This window comes from Dama dama, chromosome 21 (genome assembly GCF_033118175.1).
Source record: "Dama dama isolate Ldn47 chromosome 21, ASM3311817v1, whole genome shotgun sequence".
Lineage (NCBI taxonomy): Eukaryota > Metazoa > Chordata > Mammalia > Artiodactyla > Cervidae > Dama > Dama dama.
This window is the reverse complement of record NC_083701.1, coordinates 17873341-17896141: the sequence shown is the minus strand read 5'-3', so window position 1 is coordinate 17896141 and position 22801 is coordinate 17873341. Positions and strand designations below refer to the sequence as shown.

Genomic DNA, 22801 nt, shown 5'->3' with positions numbered 1-22801 from the left:
TGTTGAAACCTGGATAAAATTGCTAGTTTCACTTTGTTTGAGTTCCAGATGATCTGGAAGAAATAAAACTTCTCCAGGAGCAAGTGTTCTTGGAATCCCTTCTTCATGTAATTTGCCCAAGAAATCAATTCAACCTTTCTGAGGTTTTTCCAAGCTATAGCTTTAGAAAAAAAATTTAAGAGAATGATAGTTTTATCATTGTTCACACAGATCAAAAATGCTACCTGGTTAGTTAGATATCATGGAGATTATTCAAGAGATAGAGTAGGGAGTGATAAACACAATGGAGAAGTTGTGTGGACACTACAAATATAGAGCTCAAACCATAAAAATATGCACTGAGAATCTATCAGTACAGGTACAATCCTCCCAGATGGCAACAGATCACATTCAAGAAATCTTAGACAAGGAATTTTATTTCCTTATCTTTCCACTCCGAGAACTAGATTTTACATTAAAATTGTCAACCATGGTCTTTTCTTACAACTAGCTAACTGACCAGGTTCTCCACTGAGATTTTTATGAGAATAACAGAAGACTGAGACATAGAGTCAGGCTATATATGAAGCTATATGAAACGACCAGTTAGATAATATAGTGAATTATCTGATATTAGGGAAATGTGATGATGATGGTAACCAGGACAGGTAATGTTCCATCTAAAGGAAGAGATGCTGCTTCTTTCCAGCCAATGCTGCTATGTGTGTTTTGCCAGAACTTCTAATTTGTGAAAGAGAATCTTTTCCCAGATTCAGTTAGGTTAAGATAAGATAAAACCTGATAGACAATCTTTATTCATAAACTGTCCAATATGCAATCTGAAACTTATGATGACTGAGCTCTGAGAAGCACAATGCACCAGAGTATCTAAATCAGAGGAAACCAGAATGGTTACCCGGTTTGACCAAGTCTCTTAACAAAGGAATCCAATCGCAGTGCAATGCAGTATCCCTAACAAACTGGTTGTTCAACCACTGCTTATACACCATGAAGGAAACTTACTGCTGAATGTATGCAATTCATTTAGGTTTATACTCAAGATAATTCCTTTGAAGAACACGGACCACTATCATGGCCCCTATTCTACTCAAACCTAATGAGCTGAGACCAGAAAATTGTTGGATTCAGTCTTTGCCCCCTGGTATCGGGTCCTCTCTCACCACCTGAAAACTGGTCACTAAAAGAAGTTCCCATCAAAAACTATGTAGTAAAAATATACTGCAATTTGTATGGCACATTACATATGTTATGTACACTAAATATCAAAATAGTTACTTAAATATGTTATAAATGAAATTATTTATGAAACAAACATACAGACATAGAAAAAACAAACTAGTGGGGAGGGGGATAAATTATGAGTTTAAGATTAGCAAATACATGCTTAGACAAGCAATAAGGTCTTACTGTATAGCACACAGAACTATACTTATTATCCTGTAATAACCTATAATGAAAAGAATAAGAAAAGAATATGTATGTACTGATATAACTGGATCACTCTGCCGTACACCAGAAATGAATACAACATTGTAAATCAACTACACTTCAATAAAAACTTTCAAAAATTAAAAATAGTTATTTAATGTCATGCAATAGCATGAATCATATCCTGAACAACCACAACAAAAGAGAAGTCAGTGGAAAGACTCGTAAAATTCAAATAAAATCTGTGTTTTAATTAATACTTTGTTCTATTGTTAACTCTGTATTTGAGATAAATGTATCATGGTTATGTAAGATGGTCCCTGGTGACTCAGATGGTAAAGAGTCCTCCTGCAATGTAAAAGACCCAGTTTCGATCCCTGTTTCAGGAAGATCCCTGGAGGAGGGCATGTCAACCCCCTCCAATATCCTTGCCTGGAGAATTCCATGGAGAGAGAAGCCTGGTGGGCTACAGTCCACCGGGTTACATAGAGTCGGACATGACTGAGCAACTATCACTTTCATTTTAACATTAGGTGAATACGAATGAGGGTTACATGGGATTTTTGTAATATATTTGCACCTTTCCTGAAATCTAAAATGGTTCCACAATACAAAATAAAATATACATTTTTATTTATTTTTAGCTGCAAATGCCATGTGAATACAGCACTTATTAAAGGAAAAGTTAATGAAAACAAAACCAGGTTGGTGTGGAAGCAAGAGTCTGCTCCAATAAGACAACCAGAGCTATTAATTGCCAACCAAATATTGGCAGCTACAAACCAATCAGGTTGGTAAATTTAAAAGATCACAGTATGGATTTAAAGCTTTACCAATCACTATCCAAAAGGTTTGTTAGGTTATTTACTTTCTTTAGTTCACCCACAAATGATGCAATGCCTATTATTTGTTAAGAACTGATGCCAGTGGTAAAGAACCCACCTGCCAAGGCAGGAGATGTAAGAGATTCGGGTTCGATCCCTCGGTTGGGAAGATTCCCCTGGAGGAGGACATGGTAACACACTCCAGCATTCCAGCCTGGAGAATCTCATGGACAGAGGACCCTGGTGGGCTATAGTCCATAGGGTTGCAAAGAGTTGGACACGACTGAAGTGACTTAGCACTCATGGAGTTCCTGGGAGATTCTGGCTGACCTAAATAGACATAGTTCCTGCCTTCATGGAGCTAACTGTACAACTAAGGGACACAGACTTTGAACTAACAAGCATACAAGTCAATTTCTATGAAAACCAGCCCTAAATCAACCAGACAGCCCACAGTCCAAAATAGTGTGTGCACATACAAACTCTGAAAGAAAAAATTAAAATAGACTATGCTTGTCTTAATCATACTTTTTACACTGATATATATGTCCACAAGATGAGTAGGAAATTTTAAAGTGGATCATCCACTTTATCTCATGAGCTTTCTTTACCTCAATTTTTTTACTACTGTGTAGTCTCAGTTCTTCAGAACAGTCATGCAACTCCACTCTCAGGGTAGTTAGGGAATCTTTCCTCTTGAGCTTTCTGTTACAGGTTCCTCATAAGGGAGGGAGAAAGGGAGGGAGAAGGGAAGAATGAAAAGGAAAAATGATAATATCTTTCGTATCCCACATCCAGAGCTATCTTTCCAAGTTTTGTTTTGGTATATCACTGTTATCACCTCCTTTAAATTGGTTTATCCTTTCTGTATTGTATGTTATCATTATAAGCTGTTAAAAACCATTTTTGGAAAATAGAGGTTTGTTCAAATTGGAAAATAATAGAAGGTATCATCTTCTCTATTGCATGTCTCCTGGACCTGCTCTAACAAAATACCATAAACAGTATAGTTTAAATTTCATTATGTCACAGCTCTGTTAGACAGGTCTAAGTCCAAAATCAAGGGTGGGTACAGCCATTATCTCTCTGGAAGCTCTGAGAAGAATCCCTCCCTTAGCTCCTTAGCTCTAGTAGTTGCCAACAATCTTTGTTGTTCTTGGCTTGTAGCTACATCACTCCAGTTTCTGTCTCCATGTTCACATGGTCATCTCCCATCTGGGTATGTCTCTAACTCTGCATCTCTACACTCAGAACTTCTTTGTCCTTTCTTTCATATTAGGGGCCACCCTAAGCCAATATGACTTTAATTTGATTACATCTGCAAAGATTCTATTTCCAACAAGATTACATTCATAGTACAGGAAATTAGGACTTGAAAAAATCTTTTTTTGGGGGGGACACAATTCAATTCACAATATTTGCCTACTCAAATGAGTACATGACAACCATCAGAGGCTTTCAATTTTCAATGCTTTCTGCTAAGAAGAAAATTTTCATTTTGGTATCATTCAACATTCATTTAACCACACTGAAAAGAGAGCTCTTATTTAGAATGTTTTGATATAGCACAGTGAAGTGAAAATTGTAGTGGACATGGAGGCAGAAAAATTGGGGTTTCTCTCTCAATTTCCTACTTACCATTCTAAGGACCATAAAATGTAAACCATATGTCAGCTGCATTAAATTTGGCCTGAACCCCGATTCTACCCCCTGTCAAAGTCCAAAGCCCTCCCCTTCACATTCATGGATTCCCAGTTGCTTAGTTCATCAGGTTTCTCTCCAAGTCAGCATCTTGGCTTCAAGCTTGTTCCTTTAGTGCTGCTCACAGCAATCTGATGGCTGTCAGGGAAAATTGTGAAAGACTTTGAAATGGGCAAAATAGTCTCTGAGTGGCCTATAACCCTTCTGGGTTATCTGTACCTTTCTGGTCTTCAAGCTATTTCATGACTCCGTAACTTGTAGGAAAATGATAGTAATACACATAAATGGTTTAAATGTGTTTCTATCCATTGAAACACAAATGCCTTTTGACCAGTGGAGATGTAATTCATAGCCCTTCTCCACTGGAAGAAGCTAGTTTTGTACCTATTCATAAAATAGTTTCAGTAATCCTGGCTGATTTTATATCAATAAATGCAGGTCCTCTGAATATTCCTTCGTGCTGCTTACAATATTTTACTTGTTCTCGCAACTAATGAGATATAAGATATTTGACACAAGTTTAATTTTATATAATTAATGATTTTACTTTGCTTAAAACTTCTTATTTTATATTGGAGTAGAACCAGTTAACAATGTTGTGATAGTTTAAGGCAGACAGCAAAGGGACTCAGCCATACATGTGTATCCACTCTCCCCCAAACTCCCCTCCGATCCAGGCTGCCACATAACATTGAGCAGAGTTTCCTGTGCTAGACAGTAGGACCTTGTTGGTTATCCACTTTAAATATAGTAAAGTGTACACATCCATCCCAAACTTCCTCTCTCTTCCCCACATTACTTCCCCCTCCAGCAACCGTAAGTTTGTTCTCTAAGTCTGTGAGTCTCTTTCTGTTTCATAAATAAATTCATCTGTATAATTTCTTTTTAGATTCCACATATAAGGGATGTCATACAATATTTCTCCTCTGTCTGACTTAGTTGATTTTACTTTTTTAAAATTATCATTGGGACTTCCCTAGTGGGCCAGTGGTTAAGACCCCATGCTTTCACTACAGGGGGGCACAGGTTTGATCCCTGGTTGGGAAACTAAGATTTCACATACCATGCAGAATAGCCAAAACAAAAATAAAATAATCATTGAACAAGGCAAAGTTCAAGGCTTGCACTTCAAAATATATTTGCCTCAAGATTTTCAAGGATTTGGTAAGTTTCCTAAAACCTGGTAGTAGGAATTACAGGTGAGGACCTATGCTTCCACATCTCCCGTACATCCCCTCCTTCTGGTTCTCTTAACTTGAAAAATATTCCACAATCTACACAGGGTCTCACCCATATGCATATCCTGGAGGTTCAGTAACCACTAGAAATGGTCTTTAAAAAATCACACTCTCAACTAAAATAGGTCTCCCTGCAAGAATTTATAAACAGTTGATTAAAGCACAAATTTTCTTTTTTCCATCATGGAAGTTTATACAAACTTTCTGAGCCTTAATCACTCCATAAGCCAAATAGTGCTTATCACAATAGCTCAAGCAGCACATGAGATTTAAATATGATAGTATATATTCAATAGAAAGGCACACAGCACAGAGACAGAGAGAGGAGTTTCAATACATTTTAGCTGAACCTGAAACCACTTCAATAAAGTACAACTGAAATACAGAGTTGGTCTAAAGATAACAGTTACAATTTTCTCAAAGGTCTCAGATAGGGATCATTCTTTAGTTGTCAATAAGCCGAGTAAGAGGAGGTAATGTTCCATAGTCATCCCCAAACTCGAATAGGAACTGTTCACAAAAGGAGTTCCTTCCCTCCTGCTCTCTGCCAACCAATGCTGCAGAATGCTGTTTGGTCTGAGAGAGGCACTAACTGATGATCTTTTCTATTGGCTATATACTGTTATGAAAAAAATCCCTCCTTCCATGATTCACTCTGAAATCGAGGCTTACTTATTTGCCCCCATTAAACTAAAGAGACTTCCCTGGATTGTGGGGTGTAACAGGAAGAAGGGGCCTCAGAGATTTAATACGTGAGTGACTTTGCAGTGGATTTCTATTCTGAATCCAGAATCTAGTTCTAGACAGAAGCCCACTCCTCAGGTTGAATTACACTTCTAAGTTCTATCATTTACTAACTATTCTTTCTGGGAGTCTCCTCAAATCTCACTAACTTCATCTGTAGAAGTGTACCATTATTTTTTGTTCACCTTCTACTTGCTCATCTCGCAGTGTTATCCTTAGCTAAACATTTTGTATTCGAAGTAAGACCAATATCTGGAGGTCAAGAGAAGTGCCAGGATACAGGTTATTTTTATTAAAGAGCTGCAAAGAAAGGACAAGGGAGGGGGACATTTTCCAGAACCCAGAAAGAAACCTTTCCATTGGTTTGAGATCTATAACCCTTTAATGCAATTCAGGAATGCTGTCCATAGAGCTTCTTTCTTCCTGGGATCCACTTTATGATGATATTTTGGTCTAAGATTAGCACCCAGCAAAGACCCATATTTAGCTACCTTTTCACAACCAGTTAACTCTTAACCAAATGTTACTCATTTGGTTTATATACATACATGTAACCAAATGAATAGTATTTGGTTATATGTATATAAAAGAAGAGCGAAAGACTAAATATTCAGGAAAGTGCATATAAGCATATTTTGAGAAAAGTAATGTTAAAAGCAGGGACTTTGTGGCCAAGCTAATACTTGGAATTAATCACAGACCTTTTACTAATTAATGTTTGATGATGGAAATTTATATAAATCTCTAAATCTTAATTTACTTATCTGTAAAATGATGCAATGGATTCTATCTATAAGATTTTTGTACAAAGGATATTATTTAAATATCACCTCCATAGAAATTTAATTCCCAGGCCAACTAGATACTTACTTTCACACAGCACCTTATTGTTTCCTTCATAGTAATTTAAATTCAAAATTCTATACTTATATTTACATGTATGTGCATATGCATATATTTTTGCTAATTTGATTATTTATTTGTTTACACATGAATATTACTTAGGTCTTCCATTAAACTATGAGCTCTATTTGAGAATTGATTTTGATTTTGCTCATCTCTCTGTTCCTAGAATTACATACATTGTGGATGCTCTGCAAACCTTTGTATAATTAATAATTTAGTTCTTTTTATGAACATTAGTTTAAAGGTTTAAAAAGCAAGTAGTACTATCATCAGAGTTCACGTATAATATAAACAGTAAAATTATGAACTCTTCAACAGAGAGTAAGCTATTTTGTAAAGAAAAACTAAGAGAAGTTTCAAGCAGAAACAAAATAAATAATCATGTTTCAGGGTTGCCATAGCAAAATGTTCTGCCCTAAATTGAAGTTTGGACTCATTTAATAAAATCATGTAGGCTTCTGACCATGAGTTAAAAACTATTGATGAGCAAAGGTAAAGCCAGCCAAAACCCCCCAAATAAGTTCACATCTGCCAAGAAGAGGGAACATGAAGACAAAATGACCATAAAGTCATTTTCTGACTTAGCTTCTGACCAAGACACTCAGCTTTTAGATTTGAAGATGGCTTCTCATTACCTCCAGACTGAAAATTCAAGGGTTTCCAACAAAACATGGGAGGAACATTAAAGGAGCCATCAGTGAAATATACAACAGGCAAAAAATTGGAATAGAGATACCCACCCTTGGCCTCCCTCCCCTGAAAACAGTTCCTACCCCAACCACAGGCTTAAATCACTCACTTACCATTAGAGAAGAAAGATTAGAAGTGGGAAAATCGCTCAGGCCTTGACAGAGAGGAGCCGTGCTTCACATCAGTTTCCTGGTCCCTTGGGATGTCCAGGCACTGGAATACAGTAATTGTTATCTCTCTCATTTAATTCTCATAGCAACCACTGAGTAAGGAGGAGGGAAAATGACCCAGATAGAGATTTAAGTGGGGCCATGAGGCTATTAGTTATCAAGGTCAGAGTTAACACTCAAGAAAATCCAGTTCTCTTATTTTTTCCCCTAAACAAAAACAACTTACACAGTCACTCTGACCTCTATCCTACCTCTTGACTCATTAAGTGCAGAGTTCTAACAATTTGTGTAGAGAGTTCTTGTCGAGCGGCCTGAAAGTCTTATAAACAAAGGAAAGCTGGAGAAGTAGAGGTACATTTGCCTCATCCCTCCTGCAAACCGTCGTGCCCAGGAGAAGAATGATGATGTGGGATTTAGAAAGTAGCTTTCTTCCTTGAGAGTGAAAAGAACCACTGTGTTGTTCAGAAGAGAAAAAAAAACAATCCTCAGGAATCTCTGATTTCATGGTCTGGCCCATATTTTTGTTCTCTAATTTTGATCATCACTCTTGTCAAATAGTACTTGATAACTCATATCTTTCAAATATTTCTTAAAGGATCCAGCTTATTCCAAAGTAAAAGATACATAAAACAAGCAAAAAATTTTCATTTACACACCTTAGTCCTTTTCATAAATTGATGTGCTTCCATTTTAACTATTCACTCATTTTACTTCATCTTGAGAGCATAGGCTAGGACAGCAAGAGGGACCAAGTAACAGAGCAGAAGGATTAAGTCTTGATTCTTGGACTCAAGTTTGTCCAAGGCACCACTGAATTTATTTTACATTGATGATTCCTTTCTTCCTCACTGGCCACATCCAGTCAATCCTGAAGCCCTGTTGATATAGTTCATTTATATTTCTTGAATCTACCCACTTACCTTTTGCAGCCCCTTAATACCACCATCATCCCTTACAGGGATTACCCTGGTATTTTCCTTGCTTTAAATCTCACTACTCTTTCCTTCCTCATCTAGTCTCTACTCAGCAGCCAACATGCAAATCTGCCCTACACTTCTCATCATCCTCTTCCTTAAAATCTTTCAGTATTTTACATTTATCCCTGAAATTAAATGGTGTTGGGTAAAGAAATTGGGGGGGATTATTCAAGTAAGTATTTGTAATCGGAATAAAGAAACTATAAAAATTTCAAGTGCTTGCAATTTCCCTAACGTCACACTTCCAACTTTAAGATGGAAGAGCCTCTGAGACGCTGTATCTATCTTGAAAACTAATGACCTGAGTTTTTTGTGATGTTAATGGTAAAAATGGGGATGACAGGCTAAGGGTTTATTCTGGAATGCACAGAGAATAACTACCTGGAGCAAAAGGGGTAAGAAATTAAACGAGGAAAAAAAAAAAAGGAATGCACAGGTTAGGTGAACGTGTTTTGGCAAGTTTGAAAGAAGCACCTAGAGGACTGTGGGATACTGTTGTGTTTATAGAAAATGGAAGGATATGAGGTAAAGAATTTTGCCGTTCATTGTTAATACAACCCTCACTATTGATGGTCTTCATAGTGTAAATTATGGTGAAGGTATATATTGCATTTTGGTTTTTTTTTTTAAATATGGAACCAATGTATCTTAGAATTCCACAGCAAGAAAATCCTATCCAACTCATGGGCTATTTACAAGACAATTCCATCTGACAGTCCTGATTTTTCCTGAATTTCCTGAAAATTTAAGCAAAAAAAAAACACAAACTTTGGATCAAGCCTCAAATAGCACTGGCTGTAGTTATTACTAAAATCCATCAGACTGTCACCTACTCTACAAGCTATTCTCATCCGTTGCACCAGAACTTGTTTTTTCAGGCTCATCTCCCAGGGGCACAAAAGACCCCTGCCACAAGGTGCTCGTCTATTTTCTTAGCAATCTGATAACCACAGTATCTGATGGAGAAAAACTGGAGCCAATACTAATGTGGAAAAGCACACTTTTGTAACCACTTCCATATGAGGATCATTATCATTCCAATCTATCTCAGTTGTCAGAAGACTTAGAATATAAAGATGTGTATACCAAGTCATTATGACCTTTGCAGTCTGTTTAACAGCATCAATGTCCTAAGAAAAATAATTTATATTCCTACTGCCTATCCACACACAGACCTGTGCACTCATGAACCGTAGTAACTAGGTAGACAGATGTTGATGATATAGAAGGATGGAGAGCTAATAGAAGTAGATGATAAAATATGCACACATAAAGAGAGTATAGATTTTTATACCAGAGGCCAGACTTTATGTAATTTTATCAGTTTTAATAACTGTTATATTAATATAATAATAATGGTACATGTTAAAGAGAATAAAATATTATTTAAATGTTATAACATGGTATCTATCTTTTTTATAGTTTTATTTATTTACTGATTTATTTTTGGTTGTACTGGGCCTTTGTTGCTACATGGGCTTCTCTTTAGCTGCAGAGAGCAGGAGCTACTCACTAGTTGAGGTGCTTGGTCCTCTTGATCCGGAGCACGGGCTCTAGGGAGGATGGACTCAGTGGCTGCAGCTCCCAGGCTCTAGAACAGAGGCTCAGTAGCTACGGGACACACACTTAGTTGCTCCCCACCCCCTCCACATGTGGGGTCTTCCTGGACCAGGGACCCTGCATTGGCAGGGGGATTCTTGACCACTGAGCCACCAGAAATCCCCTGTATCCACCTTTATACAAGTAAATACAGAAATCAGAAGATATCCATTGTCAGACTACATGGCCTGGGGTTATATTCAAATTATTATGGTTATAAGGAGCATTAAGCGTACAGAATTGTCATATGAAGTCAGGGATCTCTCTATATCAGGATGCTCCTCTAGTCCTATTTACCAGCAGAGAGCTAAGTGGTTGGGAATACCATCAGTGAGGTCAGAACGAGGCTGACCTCCAATCTGGCTATTACTAGCTCCAGCCTTCGGCAATTTAACTCTCCTCTCTAAGCCTTATTAAACTAGTCTATAATAATAGAAATAATAAAATCCCCCTCCTAAAGTCTTCATGAGAATTAAACAATGAAACCTAAGCTAAAGCATTTGCTGAATGCCTAGTACAGGGCAAGTTTTTAAACAATATTTGTATTATTAAAACAATTACTAATATCCTCAAAGGTCATACATGAGGTAAATGGGCAGAAGAAAGGAGATTTCTGACTCTTGCCAAAGATCTGGTGTGAAACTTGATAGTTTGGGACAAAACCTCATCTTTGTGAGCAAGGGTACCACTGTGTCCTTTAGCACTTTTCTTTCCTCTCAATTTTCTACATAACCCAATTCAGACTCTTTTTTTTTTCCTATTCCCACATTGTTTTCAGGTTTCATCACAAACATAAATAACTTAGAATTTAACATCTCACATCACTTTAGGATTTATCAGTACTGAAACCTTGGTTGGTTCTTTCCCACAGACAGTTCTATTTTACCATCTTTCTTTAATCTTCATACTCTTTCTCAGTCACTCCCTCATTCACTATATTTTCTTACATTAAATCCTTATCATTAGTTCCTGTAACAGAAAAAATTGGGAGGAGGGGAGACAGTGCTTGCTTCTTCAGTGTGACTAACTTGCAAAGTATGGCAAAAACCACCACAATATTGTAAAGTAATTAGTCTCCAATTAAAATAAACTAATTTAAAAAATAAAATAAAAAATACAATCTCAATTCAGGAAACTTACACATATTCTGCTTAGAATAAATGCTAGATATTCAATTTTAAAATTATTATGATAACCTTCTATACATTATCTGTAATTTATTTCATGATTTTAAATTTTATTCTCTCTCACATTTTTCTATTCTCTCTCTTTGTTCTCTATGTATTTGATTTTGAACTCCATTTATTGTAAAAATCAATTGCAACCGGGAACAGATCTGGCTGAACAAACAAAAATAAAACTCTTTGATGCAGCTTCTTTCCATGTTCCAATAAAATACTCATAAACACAGAAAGATAAAAACTTACAACAACACTCAGGATGTCAGTTGACTCTAGAATTTGGAGAGGATTTTCATTGAGTACATACAAATGTGAAATATAAAACAAACTACCCATGCTGTGCATTGAGTTGGTCAAAAACTTCCTTTGGTCCTTATTTCAGGGGAAATGCTTTCAATTTTTCACCATTGAGGGTGATGCTTGCTGTGGGTTTGTCATATATAGCTTTTATTATGTTGAGGTATGTTCCTTCTATTCCTGCTTTCTGGAGAGTTTTAATCATAAATGGGTGTTGAATTTTGTCAAAGGCTTCCTCTGCATCTATTGAGATAATCATATGGCTTTTATCTTTCAATTTGTTAATGTGGTGTATTACATTGATTGATTTGCGGATATTAAAGAATCCTTGCATTCCTGGGATAAAGCCCACTTGGTCATGGTGTATGATTTTTTTAATATGTTGTTGGATTCTGTTTGCTAGAATTTTGTTAAGGATTTTTGTATCTATGTTCATCAGTGATATTGGCCTGTAGTTTTCTTTTTTTGTGGCATCTTTGTCTGGTTTTGAAATTAGGGTGATGGTGGCCTCATAGAATGAATTTGGAAGTTTACCTTCTGCAATTTTCTGGAAGAGTTTGAGTAAGGTAGGTGTTAGCTCTTCTCTAAATTTTTGGTAGAATTCAGCTGTGAAGCCATCTGGTCCTGGGCTTTTGTTTGCTGGAAGATTTTTGGTGACAGTTTCGATTTCCTTGCTTGTGATGGGTCTGTTAAGATCTTCTATTTCTTCCTGGTTCAGTTTTGGAAAGTTATACTTTTCTAAGAATTTGTCCATTTCTTCCAAGTTGTCCATTTTATTGGCATAGAGCTGCTGGTAGTAGTCTCTTATGATCCTTTGTATTTCAGTGTTGTCTGTTGTGATCTCTCCATTTTCTTTTCTAATTTTGTTAATTTGGTTCTTCTCTCTTTGTTTCTTAATGAGTCTTGCTAATGGTTTGTCAATTGACCATATGACCCAGCAATCCCACTTCTGGCCATACACACTGAGGAAACCAGATCTGAAAGAGACACGTGCACCCCAATGTTCATCGCAGCACTGTTTATAATAGCCAGGACATGGAAGCAACCTAGATGCCCATCAGCAGACGAATGGATAAGGAAGCTGTGGTACATATACACCATGGAATATTACTCAGCTGTTAAAAAGAATTCATTTGAATCAGTTCTAATGAGATGGATGAAACTGGAGCCCATTATACAGAGTGAAGTAAGCCAGAAAGATAAAGAACATTACAGCATACTAACACATATATATGGAATTTAGAAAGATGGTAATGATAACCCTATATGCAAAATAGAAAAAGAGACACAGAAGTACAGAACAGACTTTTGAACTCTGTGGAAGAAGGCGAGGGTGGGATGTTTTGAGAGAACAGCATGTATATTATCTATAGTGAAACAGATCACCAGCCCAGGTGGGATGCATGAGACAAGTGCTCGGGCCAGGTGCACTGGGAAGACCCAGAGGAATCGGGTGGAGAGGGAGGTGGGAGGGGGGATCGGGATGGGGAATACATGTAACTCCATGGCTGATTCATGTCAATGTATGACAAAACCCACTACAGTATTGTAAAATAATTAGCCTCCAACTAATAAAAAAAAAAATTTCTTTGGGTTTTTCTGTTAACTTTTTGGCCAACCCAATATATCACATTCCACTTACACCCTGCCTCACAAGCTCTTTGCCCCCTTTTTACTCCAGTACTGCTACGGCAACTGACCCTGGGCTGATGTAACCCAACAGGTCCTCACCTCAGCTACACTGACTATCTCGCTTCTTGCCAATACATCTCTACTGCTGCTGTGAGTGACACCCACAGGACTACACAGCTATTTGGGCACGTTGGCAAACTTGTGTTAATGAGAAAGTCACCCCAAAGAGCCACCCTTGCCCAGTGAGGCAAGGGCTCAAGTGGATAAACCCTTTCCTGCATCTCAGCATCTCCAGCTGCCCGTGGCAGCCACCAGCTCAACAGCAGACCCTGGGACTGGCTCTGCTTTCTCCTCCGCTGTCCTCACCTCAGTCCTTACAGAGCCTAAAGTCAATGAGCTCTGGGAAAGCTCATCTCAGGCTCTGCTCAGTTTTTCCCAGAACTCAGGCCAGGACACTGTGTCTGCTTAGAATAGGAAGGAAGATGCTTTCTCTCTCTCTCTCTCTTCCTCTCTTCCTCTCCCCGCCCCCGCCCCCGCCGCCCCCCCCCCCCCCCCCAACCAAGCAGCCCTTCTCCACTGGGCGGACACGACTTTCTAAGGAATCAAGACTATTGTATATCTCCTACTTTTACAGTCCACCCAAATCAACTTCTCTCTTTACACCTAAGTTAGATAATGTGATTCCTAGAGCAACAGAAGAATTAATAGGCGGAAAACAATACAAGAAATAGTGAGAGGAGTGAGGGGCTGGCCCGTTGAATCCGGGAAGTCTCCCTGCAGCCTCTGTAAATTTGGCACCTAAGTTCAGGACAGAGATAGGAAAACTCTTAGATGCAAAGCAAATGGGGGTGGAGGTTTTCCTGCCCGATTTCAATTCATCAGAGGGCTAGGAAGGGGGAAGACCTCAGCTGATCAAACAGAGTTGCCATAGCTGAATGCATCTGATGCACCGGAACTCTAGGTGGATGCTCTGCACACCCTCATCCCTCCACCTCTGCAGCAGAGGATCAGGCTACACCCAGGTGGATATAGAGTGAGAACACATGAAATCCAAGGACCAGGACACTGGAAGATGTAAGTCTACAGAAAGGAAGATCTCCATACTCCACATGAAATGTTTTTAAAACTATGGCTTTTACTCGTTTCGTCTGTATAAGATCTTCTAGAAATCTTATTACTTCTTTGACCTACATCAGCAGGCATGTAAAAACACTTCATAGCACACATTTCCTATACTACCCTCCTCACAGGCCTCTTTGTTCTTGCCTTCAATTCACCTTGTAAGATTAATTTGTAAATGTTTATACTTTGTTATAACGTTTTTGTTCAGCTCAGTCACTCAGTCATGTCCGACTCTTTGTGACCCCATGGACTGCAGCACACCAGGCTTCCCTGTCCATCACCAACTCCCGGAGTTTACTCAAACTCATGTCCATTGAGTCGGTGATACCATCCAAACATCTCATCCTCTGTCGTCCCCTTCTCCTCCTGACCCCAATCCCTCCCAGCATCAGGGTCTTTTCCAATGAGTCAGTTCTTTGCATCAGGTGGCCAAAGTATTGGAGTTTCAGCTTCAACATCAGTCCTTCCAATGAATATTCAGGACTGATTTCCTTTAGGACTGACTCATTTGGTCTCCTTGCAGTCCAAGGGGCTCTCAAGAGTCTTATCCAACACCACAGTTCAAAAGCATCAATTCTTCAGTGCTCAGCTTTCTTTATAGTCCAACTCTCACATCCATACATGGCTAGAAAAACCATAGCTTTGACTAGATGAACATTTGTCAGCAGTGTTTTGTAAACTTCCTCAAATCTGTGGTATGTGGCATATATAAAAAGAAGCATATTTGAAACCACAATAGAGCATAGTAGTAAAATAAATGATATAATAAGCTATAATCCAGGGAGAAACTTTTCACAACAGAAAGAAAATACAACTTTCTACCACTTTTCCCTTGGGTTCTTACTAATGTTAGCAGTTCTTGGCTTCAAAAACTGAGTGACATACTGTATCCCCATTTTGCCTTTCTATACCCTTGTCCTTTTTTTTTTTTAAAGTGAAGTATAGGTGATTTACAATGTTTCAGGTGCACATCAAAGTGATTGAGCTATACTCATATATCTATTCTTCTTCCTTTTTTAGTGATGATTCCAAACTTTTTATTTTTTCAATTAATTAATTCATTTTACTTGGAGCATAGTTACAATATTGTGATGGTTCTTTCCCATTCTAGGTTATTACAAGATATTGACTATAGTTCCATCTGCTGTAGAGTAGGTGCTTGTCGTTTCTTTTTATTTTTTTTAAGATTTCTGATGCGGACCATTTTTAAAGTCTTTATTGAATTTGTAACAATACGGCTTCTGTTTTGTTTTGTTTTTTTTTTTGGTCAGGAGGCATGTGGGAACTTAGCTGCCCAACCAGGAATCAAACCCCACCCCCTGCACTGGAAGGCGAAGTCCCCACCACTGGACCACCAGTGCAGTCCTATATGTTATAGATAGTAGTCCATATCTATTAATCCCCCCAAATCCTAATGTATCCCTTTCCCCTCTGTCCCCTTTGGCAGCCATCAGTTTGTTTTCTATGTCTGTGAGTCTATTTCTGTTTTGTAAATAAGTTCATTTGTATCATTTTTTTTTTTAGATTCCACATATAAGTGACATCATATGATATTTGTCTTTGCTTCTTCTTTCAAATGCCATGTCACCATACCCGCCAAATTGTTCTATTTGGAGCTGTACCCCAACTGCACAATCACTCCCTCTTTTCTTCAGTCATTAGAACCTCCTGTGCTGTTAGCCAGAGAACCACAGGATCTAGCAGCATGTATTAAGGTTTTAATCACTGATTATATTTTAATTTTTAGTATTAACTTATTTTAAGGTCCATATCAAATCACAAGAACATAGTGGTAGTGGTTTAAGGTCACCAGTAGTTGCTGGAGAATATTATGGGATACAGACATCTTCCAAGTGCCATGAGGATCCCTCCCTACTGTGGCTACTTCTTAACCAATGCTTTATGCAAAATAAAACCAACAAGGTATCTCCCCTTTCTGTTCAGTTCAGTCTTGCCAGAAAATGCTAAGGTCTCAAAAGTCAAAGTTTTAGTAATTCATCAAAGCCATCTAATAAAATCCCAATCAGAATTCAACATGTTATTTCTATCACATATATGTGCTGCATTAGGGACCATTAAAATTAAATTTTCTTTAGAAATATTTATATAATTTTTTGTATCAAATATGTTCCTACTGCTTATTTTTATTCTTTTACTTTTTGCCACCATTCTAAACAGGAAGGCAGGACTCTCATGTTTCCTTGTTTTGGTAGATTTTTTGATGGTGAAAGTTAGAAGTCATAGTGATGTTACTTTCTTTTTTGAAATCTCTCTGACATTATTAGAAGGGTCTAATTATCAGGTGAAAGAGGAAAAAGTACTTGAGGGCAGGAAATCAGGAGATTCTGGCAGAAAGGACAAAAATTCAGAAATCAGAGGGCCTTGAGTGGTGGAGAACTACATGGTACCTAATGGCAGTGCCCTAGAAAGTAAATGGACCTTCATCTGGTATTTCCACAGTGATATCATGGAGTCAACAGCTTTTCCAAGTCTGAAGAGGTCATCTGGGCTTGAACAGCAATATTCTTGGTAGAGCCCAGTGTAGACTAATAACTGAAAAAGTTCCTCCTGCCCCAGTGTACTGAGCAAGACTACAGGATTTCTCTAAGTCCAAGTGGAAGACAGATACCCCCAGTGTTCACTGGTGTTGAATTTCACACCAGCCTAATAAGAAAATGCTTAGAACTGGATTTAAACTGTAATGCGTTATTACAAAAAGACCCCCAAATGCTGTGGCCTGTTTATTATAGGAGCTTATTTCTCTCTCATCTAGAAGTCCAGAAAACATTATCCTAGAGCTGGCAAGCTGACGTGCCCCACAATCCCAGAAGTCCTTGATTACATGATCAAAGAAGACTTCCCTTCATATCCATGTTCCATCAAGTCAAATGAGCATAAAAAGAAATCTGGAGTTCTATCTTTAAGGATCTGGCCATCTAGTTACATGCATTTTGCTTACTCAGTCGCTAAATTGTGTCCAACTCTTTGTGACCCCATGGACTGCAGCCCACCAAGTCCTCAGGCCATGGGATTTCCCAGGCAAAAATACAGGACTGGGTTGCCATTTCCTTCTCCAGGGGATCTTCCCCATCCAGGAACTGAACCCATATCTCCTGCATTGGCAGACAGATTTCTTACCACTGAGCCACATCGGAAGCCCCAGTTACATTCATTACTTCTGCTCATATTTCTGTTGGCCTGAAATTACTCACTTACATAGCTGTCTCACTATAAGGAAGATTAAGATTATATAGTCTCTAGCTGAAGACCACATGCCAAGCAAATCCTGTAGAGTAATGGCTATTTTTAAGAAGAGGAAGGAGTTAACGAAAAATAAGATTTTATCAACACAATCAATAGATATGATAATTCCCTTATGATATCTGAATCTAAGTATTAATCATCATAGGTTAAATAAGAAAACAGTGATATATGGATGATGCTCAATTTTTACAGCATAAAATTTTCAAGGTATTTTTCTTCATGTTATTTTATAACCTCATGAAAAAGAGGCATAGGATGGCTCTCATTGAGCACAGATATCACAGTGATATCAGACAGGAAAATAAGGTATCACTGATCTTTAGAGGGAATTGGGGGTGGGGGACAGTAAAGAAAACACAGTGCATAATCTTGAGTAGAAAGCAGATCAGTCATGCCTTGAAGCGAACATGTGCAAAACATTCTCCAGACTTTCTTACAAAACTACAGAGCCCATCAGTATGGAGTCTTTCACCAAAATCCACACCTTTCAAAACCCGTTGAACATCAGATTTTTAACAATGCATTTCCATGCACATTGAAGAAAGCGTTTTGTCACATGTGCGTGTATTAGAAAAGGATATGGATGTCTGAGCATCCAGGCTCCTGACTCCAGGAACCATATGTTTTTTGTGAAACTGGAAAATATCCCATAAGTTTTCCCCATGATGATTTGGAAGAGTCCTGCCCTCTCATTCATTTCTCTGTGTCTTTCCTGTACATTAGCTCTTCTGCCTCCCTCTCTGTTCTGCTTGTTTACTTTGGACCACCTCTCTCTACATCTTTTTCTATGTCTCCATGTCTCTGTCATCTGTCTCCTTACTCTCTACTCTTTTCTCTTTGTTGAATGGCTTCCCTGACTGTCTTCCACCCACAAACTGGCTCAAAATCTAGTTTTGAATATAATGATTTGATGTTGACCTAAATACAGGCACCTTCTTGCTCTTCCATAAACTCAGTGCTAGGTATTCTTCTTTTCTTCTTCTACAAGGAGGTAAATTCCTATTTTAATCTTCATTTTCAAACACCAGAATGATCACCAGAAATGTCCTTTCTGCCAAACTACAAAAAATTGTGAATTCTTTTGCAGTTTACAAGACGGTCCCCACAGAATAAACATGAATTTCACAGTAAACGTCTCTATTCCTTAAGGGAAACCAACATTTTTTTCCACTTCCAAAAAAAAAAAAAAAAAACAGCTTCTGTGTAACATAGTTATTTTATAAAGCAGATAATAATCAAGATAGATATCAAAAAATTGATTCATATTTTTTGATGACCAACTAAAATGGCAAAATCTTGTATCATTGTACAGTCTACCTGCTGACTTAACTAATGTATCATTACAGTAATGTGAGTGCCTCAGGAGGAGGAAACCTGGAATGAGCTTAGAAACTAAAGTGCTTTGTTCACTCAGATTCTGAATCAGGTCATCACATGACCTAATGGATCACTAAGCTCATCAGGGTCATAACAACCATTATGGTCATTTTTGGCATAATAATCAGAAGAGTTTAGGTTTTCCAAAGAGTAGATCACATTTGTACTGCATCTACAAAACACTAAATGCAAAAAAGTTTCAAACCATTCAATTGGTTCCCCTTGAAGTCAAATTTGCTTTTCTTTTTAAACTAACTTGTCTCTTGGTTATTAATGGGTCACCTAAGTTTCTGTTAACTTCCAGGCTACCTAGGAGTCATAGGTCCCAGACTTCCTAGTGACCATTCCTGTCAGGTTTCCTCAGATGTACATCCCAGTCGCACAATGGAAAATCAGCCAGGTTATACATTGTAAAATAGCAACAGTCAAATGGATGAATTGGCACCAGACAGACAAAAAAAGAAAACATTTCCACATTTCAAGATGATGTTTGTACATTTTATATGGGATAGTAACTGTATTGTCACCTAGAGCATTATTGAAATTTTGATTATAGATGACACCTGTATGTGCCCTAACACCCAGGTTCTGCATCTCCTTCATTAATGTCAAGTCCCAAAGCTAGAGTTGAAGCTGGTAGCTATGGTGGGACAGAAGAAAAATGTGAGGTACAAGCATGGCCATCTGCAAACCAATGGAGATTTCTTGTCTAACACTGTGTTAAATGGCTTCGAGAATAACAAAAGTAGATAAGGCATTTTCCTTTCCCAGTGTGATGATTTAAGCTCCTTAGGCAGACAAGTCCTACATTCATCAAATTACTAACAAATAAAAAATAAGATACAGTACAGGAAGAAATGATCAAATACTCTACCCACCTTCTCTGTGCAAAGTCTTTACTATTCTAAGTTTACAGGTGAGAGAGTTGGGAGAATTCAGCTAAGAATTGTAAAAAATTATTTTTAAATAGCCAACACTTGTTGAGCATATACTACATGCCAGGTATTGCCCTCCATAGTTTAAACCCTTGTTTTATTTTCATAATAACACATTTAGGTGGCAATTCCTGTTCCCAAGTTCTTACCACTAGTATGTGGTAGAGTCAAGATATATATCTGTTCTATGCTCTCAGAAGGTCATACCTTTAAGCATCATAACTTTTAGAATTAGATAGTACATTAAAGGTTATAAAATAGATAGTATCAAAGGTGTATATATGTCAATCCCCACCTCCCAATTCCCCGCAGTCCACCCCCTTCCCCCTTGGTATCCACTTATTTGTTCTCTACAACTCTGTCTCTCTTTCTGCTTTGCAAATAAGGTCATCTATACCATTCTCTTAGATTCTCTATATGTGCCTTAATAATATGATACTGTTTTTCTCTTTCTGACTTACTTCACTCTTTATGACACTCTCTAGGTCCATCTGCAGCCTCTACAAATGATACTTTGTATAAAATAGACAGCTGATGGGGAGCGACTTTATAGCACAGGGAGCCTTACTTAATGCATGGTGGGGGGTGGGGTCCTAAACCGGAAGAAGGTCCCAAAGGGAGGGGACCTAGGTAAACGTGTAACCGACTCACGATTCACATCTGCTGAGCAGCAGAAACTAACACAGCACTGTGAAGCAGCTACACTGCAGCAAAATTGAATAAAAAACAAAGCAAACAAAAGCTATCAAACAAACATATCTGAAATGGAATTCTGACAGCATGTTGCATATGCACGTGTGTGCACATACAGGGTACCTTGTATGTATTATTATGTATTAATTAGGTATATGTATTAATATGCACACATACAGGGTATCTTGCCATCAAGTACTATGGTTAGATGGCAAGACCAGTGATTGCCCAGAGTTCTCTCATCTTCAAAGCACCAGGAAGCTCTTTTATCAGGAGTCTTGGGTTCATTAGTCCCAAGAGACTTTAAAATGTATGTGGTTAGTATTTCCCAGCATTGAGGGTCTCAAGGCACAGATCCATGGTAACCCCTGACACCCAGTTCCAAACCCCAGGGACAAAAAGACTGCAAAACATCTCTGGGTCATTCTCACTGTCAAGTTATATTTTCATTCACAATTGATTCAATACTAAAGAATGTTCACTGGTATTATTTGCAGCTTTAACCATCTATTCTGAAAAACAAAACAAAAAAAGGCTTCGCTTTGTAGATAAGTTCATTGGTACTTTTCTTCAGATTCCATATACAAGTGATATATATTTATCTTTCTTTGACTCACTTCACTCATTATGACAATCTCTAGAGCCTAGATAGCAAAAGAATCTAAGAAAGAGTAGATATATGTATATGATAACTGATTCACTTTCCCATACAGCAGAACAAACACAATATTGTAAATCAACTATACTCCAATGAAAAAAAATTTTAATTACTTATTCTTCCATGGTATTCTACTGATCCATACAATCTCTCTGTCCTGGAGAGCTATAAATTATCTACTTGTTCTTTCATCCAAGCCTTGAATTCCCATTGTCCTGCAGAGAAGACTCATCTTTCTCTGGTGAGTCTCTATATCTCCTAATCGAGATATAGCAATGGCAATGGAAGTTTTAACTTACTTACACCCATCACAAGCAGGGAGCTAATATTGGTCCTAACCAACCCACTAAATAATCAACATTCACCTCCCACCTTCGCCAATTAGCTATTGTCTAAAGGAAAAGATTTTCATTCAAAAATCTTAGTGAAATGAAAAGATGAAATGAAGGGGACTGAAAAGTTAGATTAAAAATACCTGTCAGATGTATGCTAATGATGTAGAAAACATACCCGAAAATGTATTTCCCTTAAGAATAAAAATTTAGAATTAAAGTAGTCAATCACTTTGTGACTCAAGCAGCTGAACAGATTTATAAGAGGACTTTTTTAAATTAAATATCAAGAATCCTTTAGCCAAAAATGATTCTTGCACCTGATATAGGAAAGCAAAGCAAAATTCCTTTCCAAAATATGTCTGATAAAATGAAGAAAATTTACTGGAATTTACTCAAATACACAGAGACCCTTGACAGCTAATAAGAAAACCTAACACTCTGCCTCTAGGCAGGGCTACAGCAAGATCTGTATGATCATCAAACTATATGGGGAAATACTGAAAATATAGTTAACCACCAGTGATTCTGTCTACTTGACATAAATCATCTATATGTTTTGAAAATTCACTCTCCCATTTTTTTTTCCCATCTCAAGTAGATTTTCTTTTCTTGTTAGCACCAATCATTCTAGTGATTAAAAGGCTAAGGTATTTAGATATCAATACACTGAAACTCTAACATAAGGATTCTGCTGAAGAGAAAATTTTGGTGAAGTTATTAAGGCAAAATTTATTTCTAAGCACTTCAATATTTCATCATCTAAGGAAGAAACATCAGAATAATTGCCTGTATTTTTCCCCTAAATAATATATCTTTTAATTAACCCACTCAAAGGAAGGTCACCTGGCAAAATCTGAGAGCCAAACTTTTTAAGATATCACAGAGTCTGAGGTCAGAAGAAATTCTTCCTTGAACAAAGGAATATATATTCTTTGACAATAGGGGCTTGTCAAATAACTTCTCCTCATTCAGAATCTTTTATCACACCAGGTAATTAAAATTGTTTACCAACATAGAGTAAAACTGAAGA

General features: G+C 37.7%; 1 long non-coding RNA gene across 1 annotated transcript in view; it reads right to left on the bottom strand.

Moving 5' to 3' along the window:
* Window positions 1-7650: 7650 nt before the first annotated feature.
* The window catches only part of LOC133042276 (uncharacterized), a 129861-nt gene continuing 114710 nt past the window's right edge, over window positions 7651-22801 (bottom strand). The window contains exon 4 of the long non-coding RNA XR_009689465.1: window positions 7651-7744. This is a non-coding gene — a long non-coding RNA (uncharacterized LOC133042276). The remainder of the gene's footprint in view (window positions 7745-22801) is intronic.